Below are 23,105 nucleotides of genomic sequence, written 5' to 3'. Positions count from 1 at the left end.
TTCCGAAGGAACAAAAGAACTAACCCAAACAAAATTTACATGTGTTTTTCCTCCTTTTTTTTACAACACAGTGGCTGGCCAGCTGCTACAACAATTTGATAAGAATGCGACTAAGGGCATCTTCCGAGCGTGCTTTGTCATCCAAAGCGAGTGTGCATCAATCCGTTCGATGGTCTGGACATACTTTTTTCCCACAATCCGAAGACAGATTGGAGGGCTTTGCAGCTGTTCGGACAGTTGTCGACCGCGTCTAACTAACCTGGCCCACCAAAACCCCCTCTCCCGCGCCCACATGCTTTCTAGCCCAGAAAGGTCAGCGCCGCTCCAGTGCACCAGTGCCGCATTCATGTCGGCTCAGAGCGACGCGACCTCTCACAACGCTTCACTACTGAAATGGCACGCCAGCTGAGAGCGCCACCCTCGCTGCTTCCCTGTGCATGCGGCTGCCCCGAGTTCAAACGACAGATCATTCGTCTGCGTGCCTACATTAAACATGTGTGCGATTGCCAAGGAACAATGAGCCGGCATCACTCGTCCGTCCGTCTGCCGTCCACCATTAATCACCTCGCCGATTGCCCTGTCATCCACTCACTATATAAACTGCATGCCCGGCCATAACCCCGGCCCATCCATCATCCTCCATTCCCTTTCTCCTCTCTACACCACGTCTGCCATGGCCTTCTCGAGCTCCAAAGCCGTCTGGGATAGCCTCTCGTCTAAGAAGAAAGAAGAGATCACCGCCATTGCAACCGTCTGGCAGGACGGTGGGCAGACGGAGGCCGGCGTTGCGGACGTCTCAATGGAGGACGTGACTGACGACGAGCCGGCGTCACCATTGTCATTGGTCCATGCCAGCATCACCATGGGTGAGGACCGTGCTCACACACCGAATTGGTGTTGGCAGCGCATGAGGCTTGTTCCAGCACGCATAGGGTGATACGTCTCCAACGTCTAGAATTTATGAAGTATTCATGCATGTTTACAAAAAAATTATATGGTTTTGATGCATTTTTATATGAGTTTTGGGGACTAACTTACTAACCCAGTGCCCAGTGTCAATTGTTGTTTTCTGCATGTTATTGATTTTCCAGAAAATCCATACCGAACGAAGTCCAAGTGTCACGAAAATTTACGGTGATTTTTATGTTGGAACATAAGAGACCGCCGAACCTTCGAGTAAGGACCAGAAGACCCATGAGGTGGTAACAAGCTCACCCCCGCACACCCTAGGGGCTAGGGAGTGCCACCCGAGCTCGTGGGCCTCTCGTAACTCTTATTGGCGTGATTCCAACGCTGAAAATCCCTATAAATCCAGAAATCCCTACAAAGAAACCTAGCACTTTGAGACCGCTGCCAGAAGGCTCTGTTCCGAAGATATCTCATCCGAAGCCCTTTTTCAACGCCCTACTGGAGGGGAAAATCATCACCAGAGGCTATCTTCCTCATCCCGCAGTCTCGATGACGAGGAGGGAGTAGTTCACCCCCGGGGCTGAGGGTATGTACTAGTAGCCATGTGTTTGATCTCTCTCTCTCTCTCTCATGATATTTATAGGACACGATCTTGATGTACCATGAGCTTTGTTAATATAATGGAATCATATGATGTTCTTCCCTTTCTATTTTTGTTGTGATGAATTGAGTCTTGCCTTTTGAGGTTTCATTATTATCACATTTAATATTTTGGATTAGAGATCACTTGATGTATGTCTTACATGTGGATATCCGTGGTGACAACGGGGTATTCTATTGAGTCACTTGATATATGTTACGGTATTCAACTTGCGGATTCTCGTAGTGATATTGAGGTAATCTAGGCACATAGGTTGATATACGTCTTCATCCTACTTTCTCGAGTAAATAGCATAAAACTACTACTTTACAGGTTAGGGTTCCCAAAAACTATCAAATTTATTTTTTTCGCTGATAACTACCAAGTCAGAGGTCGGCTGTTTCAAAAAAACACAAAACGCTCGTTGTTAGCTATTTAAGCCGTTTTCTGATAGGTCAGACCCACTCCTAAACATTCTATTTGTTTGACTGTTTTGTTTGACCGTTAGCTTACATGTGGGACCCACATGTAAGTTCTCTCTTCTTCCTCTTATTTTTTCTTCTCTCCCTTCTCCACCACCTCCACCACCTGCCGCACGCCAAGCCAGGTCCAACCGCGGGATGGGCCGCCGCACGAACTGCCACGCCGCCACCAGAACTCCCGTCTTCTCCGTGTCGTAGCACGTCGCCGGCAACCGCTTTGCATCGTCACATTGACCCCTGCCCCGCATCGACATCGACCACCTAAAGCTTGGGGCACCAGGAGGTGGAGGCTGAGCTCCCTCGCCAGCCCCTCCTGCGGCTCACAAGGAGGGCTCCTCCCGATGCCGGAGCGCCTCCACCCGACGTCGGAGCGCCTCCACCCTCCACTTAGCCGGCTCCTCCCATTCTAGAATGATGGAGGATGGAGGGGAGAGGCCAGCGGTCAGCGACCTCCTTCCGGCAAGCATCAATGAAGGGTCGCAGTAGTTGACGCCGCTCGATTTCGTAGGGTCGAGGCCGACACATGGAATTAGGGATTTTGTTTTTTTTTTGTATTGGGGATTTTTGTGAGGCTGACACATGGGTCCCATTTGTCATAACGTGCAACTTAATAGTCCACTCTATCAGTTTTCTTACATGCGGGCCCCAATTGTCATAATGATGATCAATTGTAAAGCACCGAGCGTTTTGTGTTTTTTGAAACAGCCGACCCCTAACTTCGTAGTTATTAGCGAAAAAAATAAATTTGATAGTTTTTTGGAACCCTAACCTGTAAAGTAGTAGCTTTATGCTATTTACTCTACTTTCTCCGATAGAAATTTGCGGTAATTTTTGAAGTTATTTGTGTTGGATTCAATATGATAAATTTAAAATTGTTTGATGCATATCGAATAATTAACTCACGGATACTTGTGGTGAAATTAGAGTTGATTGATGTGTATCATATAGTGTTATTGTAGTACGATCTCTAGGTTGCAAGAGGTTTGCGGATCGACGCCCTAATAGTTGGAGGTGAGCAATGTGGTCTAGAAACAAGAAAAGAAGATCAGTGTATTTTCGCTGATGAATTGACTTTTTGATCATGGGATGACAATTTGAAGCAATGCCATGGTGCATTTTTTTGCGATGAATGCCACGGTGCATTTTGGGAAACTATAAACCGTTTGATCTAATTACTAAACTCCCATGAATTTTAGCCTGGCCCAAGCGGATTTCAGCAAGCAGCTCATGGTTCAGACTACCGAACTTAATTTTGTCGTTCAAATTAGACATGTTCTCATGATGTTGCCGCCTCGGTACAGTACAAGTGGCTCTGCTATACTCGGTTCTACTGGCCTACAAATTCAATGTTAGTTTTAACTTCTAGTTGCAGGTAGAATATTTGAATTTCACAAGTTCCATTTGCTTCATTTCTGAAGTTCTCAACCTTTTATTTTCTCGGCATCCACAGCCGAGGCGTACAACAGCAAGCCCCTCTTCTAGGGCGCTCCTCGCACTCAGGGGCGGCGCAATGCTGACGGCATTCCCGGCGTTGAGCCAACTGCTCTGGCGGCTCCCGCTCGGCTTCCTCGGACAGCCTCATGTGGTTGCTTGATCGCGGTGAACATGGCTGGACTGTTACTTGTTTGACACCGAATACACTGCCTATTTTTTTTCTTTTCATTGGTAAAATTTTCCAGGGTTTGACTGATCGGTTAGATGCGGTTAGCTGCCTATTTCCCTTCTCTAAAGGTTTATTGGGGATCGAAGATGCCCTACGATGCAGCAAAACTAAAACAATGAATTAAGAAAAGCATATCTATCTTTAGTCCCTTGCTCTGATCGCAAGAAAAGCATCCTGTCCAAATTCAATGCTTCTCTACTTTTCTGCTACTTTGGTACTGTGCAAGAAAGGAAGAAAGAGAGAGACCTGAAGGGCCTAGCGAGCTTCATGTATTAGAGCATTTCTCGCAGATCCGCTAAAACCTTGTCCTCTAAAAATAGTACACGTTTCCCTTAAGATGAATTTGTGAGAATTTACAATACGGATTTTTTTAGACGGTACGATTTGTGTGTTGGCAGAACAGACCCTGTATAAACGAATTGAACTTGTAAAAAGAACTCTGTTAAATAGGACGAAACACCCTCACACATAAAAGAGAAAGCAATCGGGTCCTCCACTTGCTCGAGTTGCAGCAGCAGCTCGCGGCAGCGTCGGAGAGGCGTGACGCCGGAAGGAAGCTTGGAGGCGGATGGCGCTGGAGTACCGCTGCTGTGGGGGGCGTTCTTCGAGCACATCGCCATCATCGTGGTGCTGGTGCTATTTGCGGGGCTCATGTATGGGCTCACCCTCGGCCTCATGCCCCTTTGGCGACGACCGCACGTGCAACGATTGCACCAGCTCGCGGTGGTGATGGCCGGCGTGGCGGGCGCTGAATTTCCCTTCATGTTTATCTCGAGTTTGCACGAAAAAATGCACCTCAACCATTTGGCAGACCGATACAGACTCGCATTGAATGGCTAAACACATCTGAACCGCAGAGTATGGATGGTTGCGGGTGGTTTGAGGGCCCGCTTTCGAGATGCCCTTAGCGCATTTCTAATCGGACCCCTAAACATAGTGGAGTATCTGGTGAAGTAAACTCTTAGTGGAGTAATTTACTTCACTAAGTTTTGGACGGACCTTGCCGGTCTCCTATATGTAACAAAGTAAAATTTTGTTTTCTAAACTTTGCAATTCTAGTATACATTACAACTACATATTAGCACAAATATAGAAACTAAACATAAATTTGAACGTTTAAGCAGATCAAGAATATAGTTTACAAACTGAATTATCCAAATTTATACATATCGAATGGTTCAAATATAGCAAATAGCATGTGATAGAATAACTAGGACTCAGAGCATCTCCAACAGTCACGCAACGGGCGGCGCGCTAAAAGCTGGTTTGCGGCGCGCCCATCGTCAGGTTTGGCACGGCGCACAACGCTGACTCCAGCAGCCGCGCTAAAATACAGCACGCGCAGCTCGAGCAACACGCTAAAATGCAGCACACGCGAGCAGCCCGTGCATGCCACATTTGTTGCATTTTGGACACAAAATAAATTTCACACATCACCAAACAAAGACATGGCATATAATTTAAATCACAAACAAGTTGACGACCAAAAGTTCATGCCCACAAGTTCAAATTTATGCCAACAACATCATTCAACCAAGTTCAAAATGCAAACCAAGTTGATGAGACAAACGAAAGGCACAACAATCAAGCCTCATCCTTGTCTTCATCCTCATTTTCCTCCGATTCATCCAACTCCTCCGAAGATGATTCTTTCTCCTTCTCTTCATTGTTGAGTGCCGCATCCTCATCACGTGAAGCTCGGAAGGTGTTGGCAAGATCTTCAACGGCATCCTCATGCGAAGGTGGCACAGCGGCGCCCGGAGGTGCACCCATGCCTCCAATGAGAGACGCAAAACTCATGCCACACATGCCGACCATGCTGCTCGGAGGTGCTCCGAAGCCACCCATGCCTCCCATGGTAGCTCCAAAGCCACCCATGGAACCCATGCCGCCCATGCTAGCTCCAAAGCCACTCATGGCACCCATGCCACCCATGCCTCCCATGCCTCCCATGCCGCCAAGGCCACCGCCACCCATGCCGCCTAGGCCACCGCCACCCATTGCGCGAATCACGACTCTTTTTGGATCAAAATGTCTTCACGAGCAAGATTGACATACTCCTTTTGCGCATCATTGAACATAGATGTGTCCAAGAAGAACAAGTGCTTCTCCCATTCCAACAATTTAGATTGCTCCTCCATGCCCAACTTCCTCTCCTCCAATACCACTTTCCTCTCCTCGGCTGCCACCCTCCTCTCCTCGACCGCCACCCTCCTCTCCTCGGCTGCGACATCTTGGTTCCTTGCCATCTTACTCACCTCGTTGGCTTCTTTTCTTGCGTTGAAAATTGCTTCCATAGCATTTTTGAGCTCATCACCTCCTTTCCTCTTCTTCTTTTCTTTTGCATCTTTCTTGGTGCCATCCGGTCATTTTGGCTTCGAGTATGAAACCGAGTTTGGTGTGGGGCTTCTCTTGCCATCATCACTTGATGCATCCTCCTCATCAACATCTTCCAAATCAATTATTCGCTTGCGTTTTTTGCTCAAATCCAAATCATCAATATCTTCACGCTTCTTCCATGTCTCATCATCCTTCAATACTTCATAGCAATGATGCAAGGTAAATGACCTTCTCTCTTGATATTCCCCTTCTTGGTCCTCTTCTGCTCTCCTTTGAACAAATTTTGTGCAATATTTAACTACATGAAAACAAAACAAGTTATCACAAGGAACACCAAAAACAAGCATGATGAACATGAATGATGAAGCACTTACCCTATCTTCATCATTGGTGCCACGTGGGTTCAACTTGTCAACCGCCTTTTGTGCGGTCACCCATTGTTGACAATCCTTGTTGATTGTCGATCACCGGGAGCGAAGAGAATGATCAGAGCGGTCAATTCCACTCATGTTGCATAGATCAAAGTACTCTTTCATCCGAAGCCAATAAGCATCTCTACTTTGACCACCTCCAACGGATGGATCCCTCGACACGTCCAACCAAGTTTTGCATAGCACAACGTCTTCGCCATTGGTGTAGTTGCCTGCTCTTCCCTTCGGTGCGTTGACAATGCCCTCACCATCCTCGTCCACCTCGAACTCATGGTCTTCAAAATGCATGTCATTGGTTTGAGACCAATGCGAATTGTTGGAGCCAACACCCATAGTTGACATGTATGCATCATCATTGACACTACAAAGTATGTAGAACAATGCAATAAGCTATCTATATGTATGTATTCAAAAAATAACAAGAACAAAAAAGTTGGCGAAATTTTATACCTTTCGGGCATTTCCACAAACACATTGTGCGCGTCGGCCGCCGGCTCAATGAGTGAGCTCGTCGGTGCTTCGGTAGCCATCGCGCCCGTCGCACGCCCTGCAAGCTTCTTCCTCGACTGCTTGGAGGAGCCGGAGCCGTCCGCCGCCTTCTTCTTCTTCGCGAAAACCTTGCCCTTCTTCGGCCACACCACATTTGGGAGTGTCGAGAGGGGGGCACGTGGTACGGCGGGCGCTGGCGCGATGCCACCTGCCACCGAGGTCATCCGCGACGGCATGAAGAGGTCGCGGCGACGCCGGTGCTTGGAGGACCTGAAAGTGCTAGTATTCAACTAGAGTGGGGTGAATAGGCGATTTTTACGAAAGTCTTCAAAACATGGATGTTTTGAAGACAAACGATAGAAATGAACCTATTGATATGCAGCGGAAGGTAGACTACACTAGACAAGCCATAGTCAAGTAAGCAATGAAGTGAAAGCACGAAGACTATAAGCGGCTAGGTAGATTGGATCGGGATGGAAGATAGCATGAAGCCAAACAGACAATTGTCTTCACTCAATGAAGTCAAACAGATAACGCAAGTAGGCAAATACTTCACGAAGACAAATTGTAAGTAAAGCAAGAGAGGTAGGGTAGAACCAGTTGCTCGCAGAGGACAAGGGATTTGTTCGACCAGTTCCAGTTGTTGTGACAACTGTACGTCTGGTTAGGGAGGCTGAGATTTAACTCAGAAGAACGCGTCTTCACCTTATTCCCCTTGAGCTAAGAACACTTAGTCCTTGCCCAATCACTCTGGTAAGTCTTCAAGGGAGACTTCCAAACCTTCATAGACTTTGTTCACCGGCAATCCACAATGACTCTTGGATGCTCAGAACGCGACGCCTAACCGGCTGGAGGATTCACAGTCCTCAAGTGTAATAAGTCTTCAGATCATGCGGACATAAAGACTTCAGTGATGTCTAACACTCTTTGGCTCTGGGTGTTTTGGGCTTTGTCCTCGCAAGGATTCTCTCTCTCAAAGGGTTCGGAGGTGGGTTGCTCTCAAACGACAAAAGTCGTGCAATAACTCTGAGCAGCCACCAATTTATGGTGTAGGGGTGGGCTATTTATAGCCAAAAGGCAACCCGACCTGATTTGTCCAAAATGACCCTGGGTCACTAAGGAACTGACACGTGTCCAACGGTCAGATTTCGAACACACGCGACAGCTTGACTTGGGCTACAAGTAAAGCTGACTCATCCAGCTCTGGATAAGATTTGCTCTCATTATCTTTGCTCGAAGACATAGGATTTGGTTGAGCATCACATCAGTCACTCTGACTTTGTTCGCTTGGACCCCACTTAATAGTACGGTGGTTCCTATGACTCAACAAAGAAGAAAAGGAAACTATGAAACAACTATGTCTTCGCACTCCATAGTCTTCATGCGATGTCTTCTCATGTCATAGTCTTCAATGTGAATGTGTTCACATACCACCATTGTCTTCAATGTCTTCACACATTTTTAGGGGTCATCTCTGGTAGGTAAACCGAATCAATATGGGACTACTACATGTGTTATCCTGCAATTCTCACAAACACATTAGTCCCTCAACCAAGTTTGTCATCAAAACTCCAATACCAACTAGGGGTGGCACTAGATGCACTTACAATCTCCCCCTTTTTGGTGATTGATGACAAACTGGTTGAAGTTTTCGACGGGGATAAAAGTATGTGAAAGTTTAGTGTTGTGAGTATTGTCTTCAAACATAAAACGAGGCTCCCCCTGAATATGTGCATATAAATGATTTGCGTTCGAATGCAAATGCACATGATATGTTTTGCTTTGTGGAGGCCATCATCAAAGTGTGAAGACAATGCATTATGCGTATATAAGAAGTAACAAAGATAATGATATGCATAATGACAAATGGACGTCTGCAGAATGACTTCATGCGGAATTTATCATCGCATCACAGGATAGCAAATAAAGTAGCAGACGACCATCAAGTTTAAGTGTTACAACTCAGAGAACCAAATGTATCAAAAGACGAGAGTTGTAAGACTTGGCAAAAATAATGTAGCAAAATAATGCAACCACCCATAAGGACCCTCTTGAAGACTATCAACTCATATGCTTCTCCCCCTTTTGTTAGTAATGACCAAAAAGGTTTGAAGACATAGAGCGTCTACTCGTTCCCAGAAGGAGCAGGGTCGATGTTGGAGTTTGGTGGTGCAGACGGGCCTGGTGCAGTGTCGATATGCGCTAAAGTGGTTGTTGGTGATGTAGCATCGTCTTCATCATCGATGATGCTGGCATTGATAGTTGTTACCGAAGAGGAGTACTCGGAATCTTTGAGTGAAGGAGTCCAACGTAAGACAACATTCCTGGGAGGAGTGGAATCAAACTTGAATTTCTCTGTGAAGCCATCTTGCTTAAGATCATCTTCACAACTGAGGAGTGTCAGACTCTTCCATGAACGCCGACAGGTTTCATGAGTGACAAATGCATTCTTGGTGGCGAGATTGCGAATGCGATTAACATCCATCAAGAGACTCTGCATCTGATGCTTCAGCCAGTAATGATGCTTATCGTGTTTCTGATGCGAGGCCACAAGAAGCTCTCGGTCATTGAGCACACGAGATCTCTTCCGAGGCCTTGGAGCAATAGTGCTTTCAATGGCTTCAATACGGGCACGACAAGGTGCACGTGTATTTCCAGCGAAAGGATAAACACGAGTGGCAGCATGAACTCCTTCAACATGTTGAGAGAAACTTTGACGATCGACATTGTGAAGATAAATTGCCTCCTTGGCAGGCTCTGGGTATATGGCCTCGACAGACATATCAACCTATGGCAAGAATATGAGATGGTTGTGCGCAGAGGGCTGATAGTTAACAGCAGAGTGAAGCTTGATAAGACGCATTACCCATGGAGCATAGAATTTTAGACCAAATATATCTGAGCCAGATGCAGCGAATTGGAGAATGAAGAAATGCTGAGCATTGAAGCTGATGCCATTGAGAATATAGAAGACCAATGTCTTCATTGAGCCTTCAAGCTTTGCCGAAGAAGAATGTCCTTTGATGGACCATAAAGTTCGCCTGATAATGTGATAGATGGTGCGGGGCAGATACTCTAGGTCTTTAACAAAGAATTCCTTAGGATATTCAGCATCTTGTGGTAGAGGCTTCATCATATTCAACATTTGGCTCATGTTGGGCTCAGGCTTCTGGAATATGCTTTCCAAGGCATTGCAGTGAAGCTGACAACCAGGTTCATATAGTTCACCTGGAGTGTGCAGGTCAGTAAGCTCAATGCGATCAAGAGCTTTGGCTTCATGGTGCACATTGCCTGTCATCCACTCAAGGACCCAAGTTTTGATGTCCATGTTGTAGCCGCGGATGTGAAGTATAGCATAGAATTGTAACAGAAGCTCTTCATTCCAATTTTCCTTTTCGGTCACCAGCTGTAGAAGGCCAGCATCTCTGAAGCAGTCTAGGGCTTCTTCCAAATAGGGCAGTCCAGCAATGGCTTCGCAGTCAAGACGCATATGAAGAAAAATGCGCCCTTGATCGTATAAGACACAGGAATAATAATTGCCCTGCTGATAGCTCCAGAACCGATCAGATGAAATTCTAGGCTTTGAATATGGGTTCTTGGCTCTAGCAAAGAAAGTGTTGTGTTCAATGAAGCCATTTGCGTTGAACGATCCTGGCGCAGATGCAGTACCTGGAAACCTTGGCAGCCTTGGTTTTGGCTTATGGACCTAAGGCCTGTGCTCCACATGATAATAAAATTGAGGTCCAGGAGCAGGCGGAGGAACCAGAATGGGCCATCTGACAGTGACAAGCTCGCCTTGATAAAATGCTTGCTCAATGGTGTGTGGCCTTGGAGGCGGTACAGGAGCAGTGGCATTGACAAGGGCTTCAGGCTGCACATTGGTGGCAGGTGTGTCATTGGCTTTAGACACCGTGTTCACTGTAGGCGCCACATTAGCTTCAGCCATGACAACATCATTGGCTTCAGTAGTGTTGTTGGTGGTCGCCTTAGTATTTTCAACCTCCACTTGAGTAGCTGGAGGGTCAGGCACAGACACGTTCTCCTCGAGAACATTTCCTTGATTGGTGGGGGGTGACAACACGCTCTTCTTCTTCACGGGGTTCTTGATTTTCATTGGCTGATGCAGCCGGTATGTCTTCAGCAGCTTTGGCTTCAGACTCAGAGACATTCACAGTAGGAGTGGCTTCAGGGAACACTTGTCGTGCTACTGAGTTGGATTGCACTTCTCCTGCTGATCGCTCAACATAGCAACTTGTGGCCTTGGTCCTTTGCGAAGCCTACGGAATGCAGGCATCGCTCTTGGAGTGGGAGTTGGATGGACCACATAGTCGTCATTATCAAGTATCGGATTGGTGACTTGAGGTGGGGGAGTACTTGGTGCGCTTCGACTTGGAGTTTCTGGTTGGGGGCGATCAACCCATGATGCATCCTGAGCAATTGGCATCAAGGGACGACCAATGCTGATGATTTTGTTGTTCGTGAGAACAGGCGATGATACCATATGGTGCTCGATCTGAGGAAGAACTTCATCATCTACTACATTGTCTTGGGGACCAATGTCTTCAGCTGCGGTGGGGTCAACAGCTGGAACTTCTTCAGCTTCAGGAGCCTCTATGGAAGCAGGCTCGTGAACAACTAACTGACGCTCTTGGTGGGAGGATGTAGGACGAGCAACTGATAGGGGCTCGACAAGAAGGGGCTCTGAAGGAGCAGCCCGATTCTTCTTCGAAGACTCTGTCTTCCGCTTCTTGGTCAGTGGAGCATCATTAGAAGCATTCTTGTTCTTGCATTTTCTGGCTTCGGCCTCGGCTGCCCTTGTATTCTTTAGTTCTGAATCCACTGTGGGGACCTTAGGCTTCGAGCCTATCATGCTGGCAGGGAAGACAATGCGAGGTGCTTTTTGCCTTGATGCCTCAGCTTGAGTCATAGTAGGCTTCTTCCTTTTGGCAGCCATCTTGGGATCGATGCCCGGACGCCCAAGGGCCTTGCGCTTTTCAGCTTCATTGTGACCTGAACACACTTGGCAGCAAGGTGTTTCATCCGCTCTATTGAACCTTTTGCTTCTTCATGTTTCTTGTGAAACACTTCCTTGAGATCATGCAACAGCTTCTTGAAGTTCTGAACATCAGTGACATTGAGCTTGGCCACGTGCTTCTTGAACTGAGCCTTTTCATAGTCAATTTTGTTCTTGAGCTCAACTATCTTCTGAGCTAGAGCTAGCTCATTTCCAATGGCACTGTGGAAAGAAACACTGATGCCAATGGGAAGTTTAAGATCATCAATGCTGAGATCCGGATTGGCAAACCATTCATTAATGAAGTTGTTGAGGATGTCCACATCAAAGAGGGGCAAATCGTTGAAGATTTCCGCCTCTTGTTTGCTCTTTATCAGCAGCTCAAGAGCATCTTCACCAAGATCATTGTCACTTGATAGATCAATGGCTTCATTCTCGTTCCTTAGAACGGCAGCTGGGGCCAGTGCTTGACTAGAACTTGGGATGAGCTTCTTCTTTTGCATAGACTTCTTGGCCTTCTTGGAGACGCGAGAGAGGTCTTCAGATTGCATACTTGATGCAGGAGGGGCAGTTGCCAATGGCTTCACACGTGAAGCTTTTGGTGCAGCAGAGGGTTTTGAAATCTTAGTTTTCTTCTGCTTCTGTGGCTTAGGAGGAGCTCGCGCTTCATCAGAATATGCGTCATCAGCTGAGTGATCCACATTAGCACCTTGGACTTCAATGTGAGTGATGAGGCTTTCGAGGTTGTAGAAGGGGCCGATTCCGTTTTCATTGGCTTCACGGGTGCCATCATCCCGAGGAGCAGATGGACCAAGGTTGAAGTCAAGTCCAAATGCCTTCTTGTTCTTCACAGTAGAATCTTTGGCAAACTTGAAGTTGCGCTTGAACAGATTGTCTTCTCGACACCATAGCAAAGAAGATGGGCCAGCATTCTCTGGTTGTGGCCCGCGAACCATGCATGGATAGAAACCTTGATCAACAGCTTCAAACAGGGACTGGGGTTGAAGATTTTTGTATAATATATCTCCCCAGGGCTGCTTGATGGCATTCTTCTCAACATACACTACTAGGGAAAAGCCTAGCGGCAGCGCGGGTTTTAGGCCTATCAGTAGCGCGGGCCAATGCGCTACTGATAACGCGCTACAGCTAACATATAGCAGTAGCGTCTGTCGTCCCACGCTACTATTATACATGAATATCTATAGCGCTCTTTAGAGAAGAGCGCTGCTGATATTATCTGCAGCGCTGTTTACATGGAAGCGCTACTGGTAAGGCGGCGCTACTGCTAAATTTCCCCCCCTCGCTACTACTAGTTTTATTAGTTTTTTTCCTCCATATTTGTTTTGTATTTGAATAGGCTTTATACAATAATGTTTAGCATATCATACACATACAAATGTAATCATAGCATATACATACAATTAGTCTCATCAAATCATGTCATCATCATAATCATCATCTAACACAAAGTGGTCTCTCGTCATCATCTCGAAAATAGCGATACAAGTCTCGATTACTTGCAAATACATCGTCATCCATCTAAACAATGATATACGCGAGAAGAGTTATCACTTTGAGTACATGAGTTTGTATCCCTCTCTCGCATTAGCGTGAACCTAAACTAACTACTGCCTGTCGCTTGGAAACCGGAAACCGGTACACCTAGGCCTGACACTCCGGCCACTCGTCGTATATATACTCCTGGCGTAGCACTTCTTCGCCATCTACGATCTATGCACTTGCATCATCACATGAGTCAATGATATGCAAAATATATAGTTGAGCAACAGAAAGAGACAGACTTGGCAAAAATTGAAACAACATATCATAAGCATAAATAACAAAGTTCATCGTACCCAAAATGCCCTAACTAGAGTGATCTTTGCTAGTCGAGGAGGAGGACGGTTTAATTACATAACAAATAAAGTTTCACCGTGCATAACTCAAAGTTTAACGGACACATTGTCATATATCGACAATCACTCCACCATGTCGTGCCATCCATCCATGTTAGGGAGATAGTCCCCAAGCTTAGTGAAAGGCTTCATGTCGAGACACTGAGAGGCTATCCATGTTCGGACGTCTTCCCGTGACATTTGTCCTTCTCTGTAGAACATCCCTGTTTTTCCGACGACCTCCTTCATGATGATTTGGGCAAGTTCGCGCTGGATGTTATAGAACTCAGCTCGAAGTCGATGATCCTCGATATCTCCTATGTCCTTTGCCCATTGCAAAATATGGGCATCGCCGGATCTAGGTGACATGCGAAGGTTCTGGTGATCCCGTCTGTACTCCAGCATGTGGTGTAGGACATAGAATACATCATTAAGAGAATCGTTCGGTTGCTGGATGCAGCAGAAGTCGGTCTTATGGCTGAAGGTGACCCTGCCGCCCCTTTTGTTCTTGTCCTTGACCTCTCCACCCCGTGCTTGGTAGTAAAACATAGCACTATCGAGAACATCCTTGATGTGGGTGTAATCCTTTTTGTGAATGTTCTTCGACGAGTCCAAGTAAAGAGCGTGGGAGAATCGGGGGTAGAGGATGATGAGGACGGCGCACCCGCCACTGCGCAAAATAAGTACACCTCAAATTAATTAGCCTCCACTGTGCAAATGAATGATTGAAATCGAAGGAAGGATAACAGCGCAGATGGCTTACACGGAATGATAAGGCACGAGAATTGCCTCCTTGTCCTTATTGGCGAGCATGAAACTGACGATGTAATCCCTCGCGTATTCACCGTGCTTTGCCCAGACTCCCAAGAAGCCCTCATGCATGTAGTACGGGTCAGCGACACAGATATGAGGTATCTGCTCAACCCCGATGATGTAGTTCATGTGCAAGGCATAAAGGCGAACAAACGTAAAATCCAGCTTCTTCACGTGAAACATGTCGAATATGTAATCGAATCGAAGGAAGAACTTATCCGCGGGGAAGGAGTCGACGTACGACATTTGCCACGGAACGTTAACCACGTAGAGTGGGTATCCACGAGGCGATGAGGCCTTTCTCTATCCGCAGCACATCGTCATGAAGTCTCCTTAGATCGCGAAATCTGCCTGTAGCGCTGTTGCAGGTAGGATTGGTTGACCGAGGATATGCCATTTATCCGCATCGGGGATATCTATACGGTCCTGAAGCCGAGGCTGCTGAGGCAGCTGGATCATAGAATCAGCTTTTTTGCCTTTCCTCGCTTTCTTCCTAGACTTCTTTACTACCGGAAGGTCTTCCATAATACATTGAGACGGAAATTCAGGCACCGACTCATGACTCTCAAACCCTGAGGAGGTGCCTGATACGTCTCCGTCGTATCTATAATTTTTGATTGTTCCTTGCCAATATTCTTCAACTTTCATATACTTTTGGCAATTTTTTATACTATTTTTGGCACTAACATATTGATCCAGTGCCCAGTGCTAGTTCATGTCTGTTGCATGTTTTATGTTTCGCAGGAAACCCATATCAAACGGAATCCAAACAGGATAAAAACGGATGGAGAATTATTTTGGAATATTTGGGATTTTTCGGAGGAAGAATCAACGCGAAACAGTGTCCGAGGTGGCCACAAGACAGGGGGCGCGCCTGGCACTCTCGTGGGCCACCCATAAGGCGGTTGATGCCCTTATTTTGCCGCAAGAAAGCTAATTTTACAAGAAAATTCTGAGCGAAAGATTCACCCCAATCGGAGTTACGGATCTCCAGATATAAAGGAAACGGTGAAGGGGCAGAAATAGAGAACGCAGAAATAGAGATATAGATCCAATCTCGGAGGGGATCTCGCCCCTCCCAAGCCATGGGAGCCAAGGACCAGTGGGGAAACCCTTCTCCCATCTAGGGAGGAGGTCAAGGAAGAAGAAGAAGAAGGGGGGCTCTCTCCCCCTTGCTTCCGGTGGCGCCGGAGCGCTGCCGGGGGCCATCATCATCACGGCGATCTTCACCAACACCGACGTCATCTTCACCAACATCTCCATCACCTTCCCCCTTCTATATTCAGCGGTCCACTCTCCCGCATCCCGCTGTACCCTCTACTTGAACATGGTGCTTTACACTTCATATTATTTTCCAATGATGTGTTGCCATCCTATGATGTCTGAGTAGATTTCTATTGTCCTATCGGTGATTGATGAATTGCTATGATTGGTTTGAGTTGCATGTTTTATTATTGGTGCTGTCCTATGGTGCCCTCCGTGTCGTGCAAGCGTGAGGGATTCCCGCTGTAGGGTGTTGCAATACGTTCATGATTCTTTTATGGTGGGTTGCTTGAGTGACAGAAGCATAAACCCGAGTAAGGGGATTGTTGCGTATGGGATAAAGGGGACTTGATACTTTAATGCTATGGTTGGGTTTTTCCTTAATGAATCTTTAGTAGTTGCGAATGCTTGCTAGAGTTCCAATCATAAGTTCATATGATCTAAGTAGAGAAAGTATGTTAGCTTATGCTTCTCCCTCAAATAGAATTGCAATAGTGATTACCGGTCTAGTAACGTAGTCAATTTCTTAGGGACAATTTCACAACTCCTACCACCACTTTTCCACACTTGCTATATTTACTTTATTACATCTTTATCGAAACAGCCCCTAGCTTTTATTTACGTGTTGTTTATTATCTTGCAAACCTATCCAATCACACCTACAAAGTACTTCTGGTTTCATACTTGTTCTAGGTAAAGCGAACGTCAAGCGTGCGTAGAGTTGTATCGGTGGTCGATAGAACTTGAGGGAATATTTATTCTACCTTTAGCTCCTCGTTGGGTTCGACACTCTTACTTATCAAAAATTGATGCGATCCCCTACACTTGTGGGTTATCAAGACCTTTTTCTGGTGCCGTTGCCGGGGAGTCATAGCGTGGGGTGAATATTCTCGTGTGTGCTTGTTTGCTTTGTCACTAAGTAATTTTTATTTTCTGCTCTAAGTTGTTCTTTATCTTTAGCTATGGATATGGAACACGAAATGCCAAAAAAATTAGGTGTACTTGCTACTCATAGAGATGGGGTAACTCCTAAAACCCCCGATGCTCATTATGTTCAAGATATTATGTACTACTTTGATAATCCTGAGAAAACCCCATCCAACTTTATAATGGGAGACACGTTGGATCAACGTGAATACTTTAGGGATTATCGCTCGACACAAAAAGGGAAACTATTATGGGATCAATTTATTATGTTGTGTTGGTATGCCCGGGATCTATGCTTGAGATGTGATATTACTTGTTGCTCTAGGATGAAGGCTCCACACCTTCCCTTTTCATGCAAATTTAATGATAATGAAACCTTAGCTTCTTATGCTAATGGTATATATGATTACTATGATGTGGAACAAATAGAAGAATTTGTTGCTTTTAAGGCTGCTTATGAAATTGAATCTTTATTTGAAAAGTATGAAGCTTTTGATGATGATGTTTATAGGCCTGAAAATCTTGCTATACTTAGATATTGCTATGAAAATTATGAATACAATTACTATATTAATGCATTTATTGAGAAAGTCTTCGCTGTCCAAGAAGAGACTAATATTTTGTAGGAAGCTATGGAAGAAGAAAGTGATGAAACTGTGAGCTCATTGGATGAAAAAGATGATGAGGAGAGCGAAGAACAAAAGGAGGAAGAGCGGATTGATCACCCGTGCCCACCTTCTAATGAGAGTAACTCTTCAACTCGTACATTGTTTAATTCCCCTTCGTGCTTACCGAAGGATGGTTGCTATGATGATTGCTATGATCTCGTTGATTATCTTGAAATATCACTTTTTGATGATGCTTGCTATGCTTGTGCCCTAGAGGCCAATATGAATGATGCTTATGGAGATGAACTTGCTATAGTTCCTTATGTTAAACATGAAATTGTTGCTATTGCACCCACGCATGATAGTCCTATTATCTTCTTGAATTCTCCCTACTACACTATATTGGAGAAGTTTGTGCTTACTAAGGATTATATTAATGGGTTGCCTTTTACTATTGCACATGGTGATTTTGATGAATTTAATATGCATGTGCTTGCTGCTCCTACTTGCAATTATTATGAGAGAGGAACTATATCTCCACCTCTCTATGTTTCCAACACGATAGAATTGCAAGAAACTGCTTATACTATGCATTGGCCTTTACTATGTGTGCATGAATTGTTCTTTTATGAGATGTCGATGCATAGGAAGAGAGTTAGACTTCGTTATTGCATGATATATGTTACTTTGTGCTCACTACTAAATTACAAATCATTGTTAATTAAAATTGGCTTTGATATACCTTGGGATCCAGGTGGATCCATTACTTGAGCACTAAATGCCTAGCTTAATGCCTTTAAAGAAAGCGCTGCCAGGGAGACAACCCGGAAGTTTTAGAGAGTCATTTATTTCTGTTGAGTGATTTTATATAGTTTAAAAACAAAAAATAAAGAGGGGAACCTAAAAACTTTTCAAAAAGGAAAATGAAAGTAAGAAAGACAAGCATTGCTGAAGTGGGAGAGCTCCTTGAACTTTGTTCATGCTCACGGAAACTTTGTGAATCTCGATTACAGAAACTTTTCATCAAAAATAATTATCCCCTTGTACAATTCCATTGTATTATAAAAATAATGTGCCAAGGTTTGCCTTTAGGATGTTTACAATGCTTGTTGGTTTGTGCGGTGCAGGACAGAAACTTTGGATGTAGTGCACGATTTTACATTTTTAACTGGAAAGTCAAACGATTCTGATTCCTTTTGCACTGTCTTTCTGTACAACTTTTTTATTTTTCCTAATTTTGGTAGAATTTTTGGGGTACCAGAAGTATGGTGGATGTTCAGATTGCTACAGACTGTTCTGTTTTTGATAGATTCTGTTTTTGATGCATAGTTTGCTTGTTTTGATGAATCTATCAATTTATATTAGTGGATTAAGCCATGGAAAAGTTATATTACAGTATACACAATGCAAAAAAATATGAATTGGTTTGAAAAAGTACTTAGAGTGGTGATTTGCTTTATTATACTAACGGATCTTACCGAGTTTTCTGTTGAAGTTTTGTGTGGATGAAGTGTCTAATCGAGGATGTCTTGATATGAGGAAAAGGAAGAGAGGCAAGAGATCAATCTTAGGGATGCCCAAGGAACCCCAAGTAAATATTGAAGGAGACTCAAGCGTCTAAGCTTGGGGATGCCCCGGAAGGCATCCCCTCTTTCTTCAACAAGTATCGGTATGTTTTCGAATTCGTTTTGTTCATGCATTATGTGCAAGTCTTGGAGCGTCTTTTGCATTTAGTTTTCACTTTCCTTTTATGCACCATGCTGGTATGAGATAGTCCTTGGTTGATTTATAGAATGCTCATTGCACCTCACTTAAATCTTTTGAGTATGGCTTTATAGAATGCTTCATGTGCTTCACTTATATCTTTTGAAGTTTGGATTGCCTGCTTCTCTTCACATAGAAAATCTCCATTTGTAGAATGCTCTTTTGCTTCAATTATAATTGTTAGAGCGTGGGCATATCTTTTGTAGAAGGAATTAAACTCTCTTGCTTCACTTATATCTACTTAGAGAGATGACATGAATTGGTCATTCACCTGGTTAGTCATAAAATCCTACATAAACTTGTAGATCGTTGAATATGATATGTTTGATTCCTTGCAATAGTTTTGCGATATAAAGATGGTGATATTAGAGTTATACTAGTGAGTGGATGTGGATTGTAGAGACACTTGTGTTGAGGTTTGCAAGTCCCGTAGCATGCACGTATGGTAACCGTTGTGTGACAAGTTTGAAGCATGGGTGTTTCTTTGATTGTCTTCCTTATGAGTGGCAGTCAGGGACGAGCGATGGTCTTTTCCTACCAATCTATCCCCCTAGGGGCATGCGTAGTAGTACTTTGCTTTGAGGGCTAATAAATTTTTGCAATAAGTATATGAGTTTTTTATGACTAATGTGATTCCATGGATTATACGCACTTTTACCTTTCCATCATTGCTAGCCTCTTCGGTACCGTGCATTGCCCTTTCTCACTTTGAGAGTTGGTGCAAACTTCGCCGGTGCATCCAAACCCCGTGATATGATACGCTCTATCACACATAAGCCTCATTATATCTTCCTCAAAACAGGCACCATACCTACCTCTCATGGCATTTCCATAGCCATTCCGAGATATATTGCCATGCAACTTCCGTCATCATCATATACATGACTTGAGCATTTATTGTCATATCGCTTTGCATGATCGTAAGATAGCTAACATGATGTTTTCATGGCTTGTCCGTTTTTTGATGTCATTGCTATGCTAGATCATTGCACATCCCGATACACCGCCGGAAGCATTCATATAGGGTCATATGTTTGTTCTAGTATCGAGTTGTAATATTCAGTTGTAAGTAAATAAAGTTGTGATGATCATCATTATAGAGCATTGCCCCATAAGAAAAAGAAAAAAAAGGAAAGGCCAAAGAAGCCTAAATAAAAAAGAGGGCCAAAGAAGCCCACCCAAAAAGAAAAAAAAGAAAAAAAAGAAAAAAAAGGGCAATGTTACTATCCTTTTTCCACACTTGTGCTTGAAAGTAGCACCATGTTCTTCATATAGATTGTCTCCTATGTTGTCGCTTTCATATACTAGTGGGAATTTTCATTATAGAACTTGGCTTGTATATTCCAACGATGGGCTTCCTCAAATGTCCTAGCTAGGTCTTCATGAGCAAGCAAGTTGGATGCACACCCACTTAGTTTCTTTTGTTGAGCTTTCATACATTTATAGCTCTTAGTGCATCCATTGCATGGCAATCCCTACTCCTCGCATTGACTTCAATTAATGGGCATCTCCATAGCCCGTTGATTAGCCGCGTCGATGTGAGACTTTCTCTATTTTTGTCTTTTCCACATAACCTCCATCATTATATTCTATTCCACCTATAGAGCTATATCCATGGCTTGCGCTCATGTATTGCGTGAGGGTTAAAAAAGTTGAAGCGCGTTAAAAAGTATGAACCAATTGCTCGGCTCGTCATCAGGGTTGTGCATGATGGGAGCATTTTGTGTGACGAAAATGAAGCATGGCCAAACTATATGATTTTGTAGGGATAAGCTTGCTTTTGCCTTGTTGTTTTGAAAAGACATGATTGCTTTATTGGTACGCTCGAAGTATTATTGTTTTTTATGTCAAATGATAGACTATTGTTTTGAATCATTCATGTCTTAATATTCATGCCATGATTAGACATATGATCAAGATTATGCTAGGTAGCATTCCACATCAAAAATTATCTTTTTTTTATCATTTACCTACTCGAGGACGAGCAGGAATTAAGCTTGGGGATGCTGATACGTCTCCGTTGTATCTATAATTTTTGATTGTTCCATGCCAATATTCTTCAACTTTCATATACTTTTGGCAACTTTTTATAATACTTTTGGGACTAACATATTGATCCAGTGCCCAGTGCCAGTTCTTGTCTGTTGCATGTTTTATGTTTCGCACGAAACCCATATCAAACGGAATCCAAACGGGATAAAAATGGACGGAGAATTATTTTGGAATATTTGGGATTTTCCGGAGGAAGAATCAACGCGAAACAGTGTCCGAGGTGGCCACGAGACAGTGGGGCGCCCCCCCCCCCCCCGGGGCACGCCTGGCACTCTTGTGGTCCACCCGTAAGGCGGTTGATGCCCTTCTTTTGCCGCAAGAAAGATAATTTTACGGAAAAATTTGGGCGAAAGATTCACCACAATCGGAGTTACGGATCTCCAGATATAAAGGAAACGGTGAAGGGGCAGAAATAGAGAACGCAGAAACAGAGAGATAGATCCAATCTCGGAGGGGCTCTCGCCCCTCCCAAGCCATGGGAGCCAAGGACCAGAGGGGAAACCCTTCTCCCATCTAGGGAGGAGGTCAAGGAAGAATAAGAAGAAGGGGGCCTCTCTCCCCCTTGCTTCCGGTGGCACCGGAGCGCTGCCGGGGGCCATCATCATCACCGCGATCTTCACCAACACCGCCGTCATCTTCACCAACATCTCCGTCACCTTCCCCCTTCTATATTCAGCGGTCCACTCTCCTGCATCCCGCTGTACCCTCTACTTGAACATGGTGCTTTACACTTCATATTATTTTCCAATGATGTGTTGCCATCCTATGATGTCTGAGTAGATTTCTGTTGTCCTATCGGTGATTGATGAATTGTTATGATTGGTTTGAGTTGCATGTTTTATTATTGGTGCTGTCCTATGGTTCCCTCCGTTTCGCGCAAGTGTGAGGGATTTCCGTTGTAGGGTGTTGCAATACGTTCATGATTCTTTTATGGTGGGTTGCTTGAGTGATAGAAGCATAAACCCGAGCAAGGGGATTGTTGCGTATGGGATAAAGGGGACTTGATAGTTTAATGCTATGGTTGGGTTTTTCCTTAATGAATCTTTAGTAGTTGCGGATGCTTGCTAGAGTTCCAATCATAAGTTCATATGATCTAAGTAGAGAAAGTATGTTAGCTTATGCCTCTCCCTCACATAGAATTGCAATAGTGATTACTGGTCTAGTAACGTAGTCAATTGCTTAGGGACAATTTCACAACTCCTACCACCACTTTTCCACACTTGCTATATTTACTTTATTGCATCTGTATCTAAACAGCCCCTAGATTTTATTTATGTGTTCTTTATTATCTTGCAAACCTATCCAATCACACCTGCAAAGTACTTCTAGTTTCATACTTGTTCTAGGTAAAGCGAACGTCAAGCGTGCGTAGAGTTTTATCGGTGGTCGATAGAACTTGAGGGAATATTTATTCTACCTTTCACTACTAGGGAAAAGGCTTGCAGCAGCGTGGGTTTTTAGGCTATCAGCAGCGCGGACAGCCGCGCTACCAATAAGGCGCTACAGCTAACTGTTACTAGTAGCGTGGGCTAAAGCAGCGCTACTACTAATCATTTAGTAGTAGCGCGGCCCGCGCTACTACTAAGCTAACACCCACGCTACTACTAACCTAACTACTAGTAGCGCTCACTTTTAACCCACGCTACTACTAACAATTTAGGAATTAAAAAAATAAAAGTTAGATGTGGTATTCATGAATGGTAATACGTCCATTGCAAAGCAAACCAACGTCACATAACCATCTCAGGATTCCATTTAACATCAGACACACAACCATCATCGAAGTACCTCCCCTAGTGGTCCACCACCAACCTA

This window comes from Triticum aestivum, chromosome 5B (assembly GCF_018294505.1).
Source record: "Triticum aestivum cultivar Chinese Spring chromosome 5B, IWGSC CS RefSeq v2.1, whole genome shotgun sequence".
Taxonomy (NCBI): Eukaryota; Viridiplantae; Streptophyta; class Magnoliopsida; order Poales; family Poaceae; genus Triticum; species Triticum aestivum.
This window is presented reverse-complemented; position numbering follows the sequence as displayed.